We start from the raw sequence: 9,246 nt of genomic DNA, 5'->3' as shown, positions 1-9,246 counted from the left end.
AAGGTTGTGATTATAATGGGCTGAACTTCAGAAAAGCGTGCGAAAGCAGCTACAGTGACATTTGCCGCAGGTACTTTAGAAGAAGGAAGGTCAAAGGGATATTGTCAAAATGTCCATAAGGTTCCCCAGTTTGACTTGGAATACAGATGACCCACTGTCCAAATTCAGAATTTTTAAACAATGTACAGAAGTATGGTTTCTTGATTCAGGTGTATCTGAATCTTATGAGCAAGCCATAAAAATTCACCTAACAATTGGGAATGAAGGTCTACTAAGGCTGAACATGTCATGGGTGTAACAACAGAAAACTTAAAGCATCCCCAAAAGATATGGGCCAGAAAGTTGTCCACCCTCCCCCAGACCACCTCCACCCCCACAACTCCCACAACACCAACCCCACCCCCCCCAAAAGGCAGATTTATAGGTGGGGGGGGCGGGAGCATGAAATTGAAGGAACTGGATTCCCTCTGGGTTCCCGCCCGACCTGACCACACAGCGATTTTATGCTGGGACGGGCAAGGTCTCAGATGGGAAGCCCACCCTTGCTCTAATTGAGTCCTTTTTAAAGGTAATTTCCCACCCAGCCTCAATTTTTAGGCTGGCATTGCGTGCAGGAAGGCCAAAAATCAGCAGAGTTACATCTCAGACAGGGAGGGAGGGGCCCCTCCAATAGAAGACCCATTTTGAAGTCAAGCGACCCCCCCTTCCATTCCCCCCCTCCTTGGCCACTCCCCCAAGACCCCGATCACCCCCTTTATGCTCCCCCAGGCCTTCCCTGCCTTCCCCGCACTGGGATCCCTTGAACTTACTTGGGCCTCCGGTGCCCAGACTCAGGGTCCAATGTCCTCCTGCATTTCTTCTTCTGACCACTGCAGCGCTGTCGCTGCATGGCTGATGAGCTGCTAGTCATCATTCGAGCATAAAATAGTTGAGGGGCACTCAGAGTCGGCAGGGATGTGTTCCCTGCTGACTCTTCAGATCATAGGAAACGAGACACCGCCATCCGAAAAATTCAGGCCATGGAGTACATTGGAAGATCAGTTCAGAATCAAGTTAAACTTCTGTATTCATTGACTAGAGTTTATGTCATTTTGACAACAGCCTACAGAATCTATAGATTGCTTTGTCAGCAGATGCAGAGAAAAGATTACATACTGTGATTTTTCAGATGCAGACCTGGCAGACAGAATTGTTTCAATTTGTTTTGTAAGTGGATGCTGCACTATGTGGTGGAGTAATGGACAGACGTACATTCTCCTGCAAGTGTAATGTTGCAGCTCCCTTAAAGCTGTCAATTTTGTTGAAACATTCTGGATGTGTCAATTGAATTGTTGAGTTGGTGATTACATCCAGTCCCATGGAAGAATCCTAGAAAGACCTGCTAGCCAAGCCCAGAACGTATAGCATCAAAGAGCTACTCAAGGATAGATGTAAATACGAAATGATTCTCATAGGTCGATGAAGCTTACAGGTCCTAAGCAGAACCCCAATTGTTGACACACTTACGAGAATACCCAAACCTAACAAGCCAAGTGGAAGGTACGGTTTTCTGCATGCACCATGGAAATACCCAGCTTACCACCAGTTTTGCAAAGCATGTGGCAGAAAAAGCTATTGGCAGTGGCAGTGCACTAGAGCAAAGGCTGATGCAGCTACAAAGAGCCATGCATTGATCCAAACAAACTGTACACAATGGCTACCTTCAACCAATAAGACTCACTGCCCAGTACCCCATCAGAAACATATACATGAGGGGACTGACAAACCAGAAAATGATGATGATGTGCATGATGAGACAAAGAGTGTTGAACACATGTTTCACAGCATCAAACTCGTGGAAAACATATATGCCATCACACCATCCGAAGTGTTTGCCAAGATTCAAATGATCTGCCTGAAGACGGTTGGTAACTACTTGTTGTTGGCCAAGATTGACACAGGGGCAAGTTTCAACATACTACACCTCCGAATTCTCAAAGACTTGTATCCATAGACATGGATCGCCATGGCAAAACCTACTACTGTGAAACTTTCGGCATACAATGGCTCACTAATTCCATGCCCAGGATCCATAGTCCTGGTGTGCAAGTACAATCAATTCTTCTGGGTGTCACAGGTGTTCTGCATTATGGAGACTAAAGGCCTAGCATGACTGCTGGTATGCCATAAACTCACGTGAGTGACAATCCATGGAATTAATTAGACCTCACACAGTAGATCAACATCAGAAACTACTCCTATCACCTCAGTTCATGCCCTAACATCGAAATATACAGATTGTTTTGACAAAATTGGCAGCGTCAAGGGAGCTGCAACATTACACTTACAGGAGAATGTAAGTCCATCCATTGATCCACCATCTAATTGCAGCATCCATCACAAAACAAATTGAAAGCTAAATTAGATATTTAAACGCAGCTTTGAAATGTCCTTACAAAATACCCAAAATACACAAAATATTAGAAGAGTAAATCCAAGATTTGTAGGTGCAAGCTTCTTCTCAAAGGAGATCCTATGGAGGAGTCCCCAGAGTTTACTACATTTCATATCGCATTCGGATGATACTGTTTTCAATGATTTCCTTTCGGGTTACCTGTTAGCCAGGAACTCTTTACAGCTCACACGGACCACATTGCATGCACTGTGCAAGGATGCATCTGTATCACCAATGACATTGCTGTTGTGGGCAGAACAAAGCAAGAGCATGACCATGATCTGCACCTAATGATGCAAGTGGCAAGCGATGAAGGATTGGCGTTCGACAATCTGAGATGTGCCATCAATATACAAGAGATCAATTTCTTTGGTTCTATTTATCCCAGTGCTGGCACACATCCCGATCCAAGTAAAATAGAGGATATTAAGGCCATTCCAACTCCTCAAGAAAGGACCTTCTACAAAGATATCTAGGTTCTAACTTCTTGTCCCCATACATTCCCAAATTTTCTCAAAAAGCCTCATCGCTAAGGGAATTGTTGAGAAAGGATGTGCCTTTCCTGTGGCATGAAGATTACCAATATTACTTTGAAGTAATGAAACTGTCACTATGGGATGCCTCGACATTGCAATATGATCCTAGGGAGACAACTACTCTGAACAAAGATGCCTCACAGAAAGGTCTGGGAGCCTGCATACTACAAAAAGGCAAACTGGTTGCATTTGCTTCAAAATCTCTGTCCATAACACAATCCAACTATTCTGTCACAGTGCCGGAAACACTAGCTTCAGTGTTTGGAATCATGCGTTTTTATACCTGTCTGTTTGGCAAATGATTTGTGGTAGAGACTGATTACAAGCTACTGAAGATGATTTGGCAGCCTCCTCCAATCTCTCTCCAATTGTGAATGGTGCCTCTGGAAAGACTAAGAATGTCACACATTTTCTGCTGCTACTCCAGAATTGTCTTCTTAGTTGATGGCCCTGAGTCACTGTATCTGCATCCAGCTGATCAGAATTTGGAGCTCCTGCACCCTGCGAAGGGGCTGTGATACATTGCTGTACCTGTCTCCAGCAGCTGCCCCTGCTCATTTGTAGTATGTGAGACACTATGTGACAATCCAACTAATTTTTTTGGGAGTTCCATCAAGATGTGTGTATCTGAGCTGGTGGAGAGCGTGCTTAAGTAACCTGACTCTGCTTCCTCAGAGCGAGTGACCTCCTCTGAGGAGTCTTCTTCTTGCTCCACCTCCTGAGGGATGCTTATAGCACCTGTGGCAAGTGAAAGACATGAGTTAGAACTGAAGAACTGGGAGTGCTCAGCATTGTACAGGTCATCAGTTTTCAGTGGTTCCTGACATCAAGTGACTGTTGTCTGCCCTGTGGCTGACTTACATTTAATTCTGTCACCATATAGCTGGGAGACCTCCATCTCCCCATTTCCGATGGTCAGGGATGTTGAGACCCAGTTTATCCCAAGTGCATCCTCCTCCGCAGTTGCCTGTGGAGATGACTAGAGGGTAAATCCCAATTCTCTGTCTCTCCCTGGTGTACTGTGCTTGCTTAAAGTGACAATGAAGACAGCTATGACTGTAACCTGTGTATGGAACAACGTTTGTGGAGGGTCACTGTGAGGGAAAAGTGTGACATTGCAATAAGTGTCATTTGTGGCTGGTCATATGGGGGTTTGAGGAGGTGCCTAGACATAGGGTGATGAGATCAGCTGCAAGGTTTGTTGGTCTGGGGAGTGCTGTGCAGGAGAAGGCATGGGGAAGGCAGGGTGAGGAAGTTTGTACGAGAATCTTCCATGCCAGTCACCTTTCCTGCCCTGATCAAGTCCTTGAACCTCTTGCAACACTGTATCCAGAAACTATATACCCCTGAATACCCCTGTTGCTGGCTTCTCATCCTCTTCCAGCCACCCTTACTGTTCTCTGAGGCAGCCTTCTTTGACCCATCCTCTGGAAACAGAATCTCCCTAGAATCTTCCTGCAGGCCCTTATGGACTGCAGCATCATCTCCCAGGATACATCAGAGATGTCTTTCTACCTAGGCCTTCCATCTGTAAAGCTTCTGGCTCTATCACGCATTTCTACAATGCTTCGATTCTGATCCTCATTGGGTCCCTTTAAATAGTGGAGCTGAAACTTATTAGAATTCTTTGAGGAGGTAACAAGTAGGATAGATAAAGGGGAACAAATAGATGTAATCTATTTGGATTTCCAAAAGGCATTCGATAAGGTACCACACATAAGGCTACTTAAATAAGATAAGAGCCCATGGTGTTGGGGGTAGTATATTAGCATTGATAGAGGAGTGGATAACTAATAGAAGACAGAGAGTTGGGATACGGGAGACATTTTCAGGATGGCAACCTGTAACTTGTTGAGTGCCACAAGGATCAGTGCTGGGGCCACAATTATTTACAATATATATTAACGACTTGGATGAGGGAAATGAATGTACTATCACCAAGTTTGCAGATGACACAAAACTAGGTGGGAAGGCAGGTGGTGAGGATGACATAAGGAATCTACAGAGGGTATAGACAGGTTATGTGAGTGGGCAAAAACATGGCAGATGGAATATAATATGGGAAAGTGTGAGGTTATGCACTTTGGCAGGAAGAATAGGGGAGCTGAATATTATTTAAATGGAGAAAGACTGAAGAAAGCTACAGCACAGTGGGATTTGGGGGTCCTTGTGCATGAATCCCTAACATACAAGTTCAGCAGGTAATAGGAAAGGCAAATGGAATGTTGGCCTTTATTTCAAAGGGAATGGAGTATAAAAATAGGGAAGTCTTGCTAAAACTATACAAGACACTAATTAGACCACACCTAGAATACTGTGAACAGTTTTGGTCCCCTTATCTAAGGAAAAATACACTGCTATTGGAGGCAGTCTAGAGAAGGTCATTAGGTTGATCCCAGGGATGGAGGGATTTTCTTATGAGGGGAGATTGAGTAGGTTGGGCCTATACTCATTGGAGCTTAGAAGAATGAGAGGCAATATTCTTGAAACAAATAGGATTCTTAGGGGGTTTGAATGGATAAATGCTGTGAGGTTGTTTCCCCTTGTGGGAGAGTCTAGGACCAGAGGGCAATATCTCAGAGTAAGGGGTGCCCATTTAAAACAGAGATGAGGAGGTATTTCTTCTCTCAGAGGGTAGTCAGTCTGTGGAATTCTTTATCACAGAGGGTTGTAGAGGCTGGGTTGTTAAGTATATTCAAGGCTGAGATAGACAGACTTTTAATCAGTAAGGGAATCAAGGGTTATGGGGAAAAGGCAGGAAAGTGGAGTTGAGGATTATCAGATCAGCCCAGATCTCATTGAATGGTGGAGCAGACTCAATAGGCCAAATGGCCTACTTCTGCTCCTACGTCTTATGGTCTTATTATAGCCTTATGGAACACTCTAATGAGGGTCATCATTACCATCGCCTGCTCTACTTGGTCAGGAAACTCAGAAGTCAGCAGCAAATGCCATGGCTGCATTAAAGAGCCATGGACACACTGGTGAAACTTCTGTGTTCTTGATGTGTTGCCAGACTCCTCTGCCATGAGCTGTCCCAAAGTCAAAATTCTATCCATTAGGAGGAATGGCCAACATTTTAATCAAAAGTGAATTACACAGGAACACCCTTTCAGCCCCTCAAACATTTTTGCTGTTCAGTTAGATCAAGACTGATGTGTACTGAAACTACATTTCTCTGCCTTTGAGATCATAGACTGCAATGGTTCAAGAAGGCAGTTCACCACCACCTTCTGAAGGGCAATCAGGGATGGGCAATGCTGTTTTAGCCAGCAATGCCCACATTCTGTGAAAGAATAAATAAAAATAAAGATCCATATTCTTTGATACCTTTAGCTAACAAAAATCTGTCACTCTCAGCCTTGCAAATTTCGATTGACCCAGCATCTATGGCCTGCTGGGCGAGAGTTCCAGATTTCCTTACCGCCATTCTGTGAAAACATGCTTCCTAAATGTCCTTCAGTAGCTTTAATTATTTTCTTGTTCTGGATCTCCCCACCAGACGAAATAGTTTCTTTTAACTGCACAATTGAATTCCTTAAGCATTAAATCACTTGCAACCTTATAAACTCAAGGAATGCAAACCAAGTTAATGCAACCTGCCCTTAAAATATAACCCTTTTAATAAAAGCAAAATAGTGCGGATGCTGGAGATCTGAAATAAAAACATAAAGTGCAGGAAAAAACTCAGTGGGTCTGGCAGCATCTGTGGAGAAACAGTTAATGTCCAATATCGAAGAAGTTCTGAAGAAGAGTCATATTGGACTTGAAATGTTAACTTTGTTGCTCTCTCCACAGGTGCTGCCAGACCTGCTGAGTTTTTCCAGCACTTTCTAGTTTTAATTTATAACTTTTTAAACCCAGGGATCATTCTGGTGAAAGCTGTTTCTTAGGCAGGTTTTAAAGAGGGAGCGAGAAACAGCGAAGTTTAGAGAGGGAATTCCAGAATATGCAATCTAAGCAGCAAACATCTGTTGCACAAAGGGCAGAGTCAGAGGGATGGATCGTGAGGTCATGAAGGAATTTACACACAAAACATTTTGTGATTCCTTTATGGATGCCTGCAGTAGAAATTAACACCAATGTTCATATTAAATCACTGCTGCTTTCCTTTGTACCCATTTCCAATAACAATTGATATATGTAAATGAAAACACAAAGCAAATTAAAGTGTCCCTAATACCAATGCATGCATGTACACAGTGTGTGTATATTGCCATTTTAAAAAATAATTATTAATGCTACCCATCAGCAGAAAAAATGTCCCACTGTTAAAAAGGCAATGACCTTTGTATAAACATGGATCTTTTTGCAGTATAAATCTGTGTCAACATAGGGTAAGGTACAGACCCGGTTAAAAAAAAATGAAGTTAAATTTTAACTACAGTAGAAGATCTATTAAAATAGGAACATAGGAAATAGGAGCAGTAGTAGGCCATTCAGCCTCTCAAGCCTGCTCTGCCAATTAGGAACATTGCAAAACACTTGTTATAGTAAGACCTTTTCATATATTTTATTGGTACTGAGAATATGAACATAAAAAGATTTCAGGACAGGAAGGGGCTGTTTGGTCCAATAAACCCAATGTTTTTTGATGAATCTGAACCCACCACTTAACAACTTTATATTATATGTTAGATGTCATAATCCACCTAATGTTAGAAAGATGAAATACTGTTCTCCCAGGTGGTGTATTAAAAATATAGGGGTCTATTTTATAAATTAGTAATGCTGCACTGGCCTCATCCAAATATTGCTGTGTGCTCCCTTTTCAGTACCAATTCATTAGTCTATCCCATAATTTCTAAAACAGGACAACTTTAATTAAGGAAGCAAGGAATTAATGAAGAACATGAAGAACACCATCTTGTATGAACTACAGTGCACTATTAAACACCAGACATCAATCATGTGTCAGTTTTAAAAACATTGAGTATGGCCAATTCAGTTTAGTAGTTTGGTTTTATTAGTACCATGAATAAAATGCACATCACATACCACAGTGGGCACCAAGTGTTATCTAATGGTGCTCAATGTCTGGAAATAAAGAGAAACCAGTTCAAAACAGATTTGTTGGCCTTATCCAGAAGCTGTAAATCCATGAAACTATCTTTCTTCAGAAAATGGGAGAATTGGTTCAAAATGAGGAGAATTAGTTCAAAGTGCAGAGAAGAAAACACAGAATGTGAACTATGTCCTCTACTTCTACAGAAATACACTTACCTAAGAACGTTGTTTGTTAATGGGAACAAGGTGAAGGAATATTAACTTGTTCCTTGATTTTTCCCACAGAGAAGCTTTCTTACAACCCCTAAAGACAAATTACATCAAGTTTATAAATTTAACCCGGAACAGATCAAAGAACCTAGTGTAGAAAAGGGTTAAATTGATGTAAATGCAATTAATAAAGGTAAATGTTAAGAAGAACCAGATAACCATTTTCTTTAGTTTGAGCTAGGAACAATCTGAATTTTTCTTCCACCCAAGAAAATTAGCTGTAAATTGATAAATAAAGGTCAGAAAAGAAAGCCAGTCAATTTAACAACATTAGATGTAAAGGCAGCTACAATAACCACTTTTCATACTGTGTTATCAGTTTATCGGTTTTTAAAAATAAGTGATTTATTTGTTTGAGGTAATGAAAAATAATCACAAGATAAAAGGACACTGGTGGGTTCAATACAAGAGGTCAGATTTCAGTGTCCTGAAGCCATGCTGCCTCGTTCATTAGTTAATCTAAAGATTGGCTGTCAAGAAGGATCGTTTGTTATTGGCTTTTCCCAGCAGGTAATTTTAGTGAGTTGTGCAAATTTATTCTCAGGTTGCTGCCATCTGCACAAAATATGCCCTTCTCAAGTCAAAGGTACCAACACCGCATTTACCCGTTATAAAAGCAGCTATTGCCACATTAGCTGATTAACATTAGGAACTGAAACACCTCTATTATGCTTAGAGCCCCTGGACTAAGAGATGAAAAGTCAGCCAGGTTTCTTGATCCTCAACACTACCTGGTAATGCCTGTTAGGAAGTGCATTTGTTAATGGATCAGGCGAAGACAGGGACTTGAAAAGGCTCTGCTGTCCACCAGAGTCGAACAGCCCACCAAACTTTATTCCCCAGTCTCACACATAAAGATAGGTCATCTGGGAGAGATGCCATTGTATGAGCCATGTTTGTGAAATTGTGCTTTAGCAAAATTGAGAATTATGAGAAGAGAGAAACTAGGAAGGGGAAAAGGAAATTACCTATTTCTTTCTCTTCTTTGTCAATGATTTA

The sequence above is a fragment of the Carcharodon carcharias genome, chromosome 3 (genome assembly GCF_017639515.1).
Source record: "Carcharodon carcharias isolate sCarCar2 chromosome 3, sCarCar2.pri, whole genome shotgun sequence".
Taxonomy (NCBI): Eukaryota; Metazoa; Chordata; class Chondrichthyes; order Lamniformes; family Lamnidae; genus Carcharodon; species Carcharodon carcharias.
Note: the sequence above shows the minus strand (reverse complement) of the source record.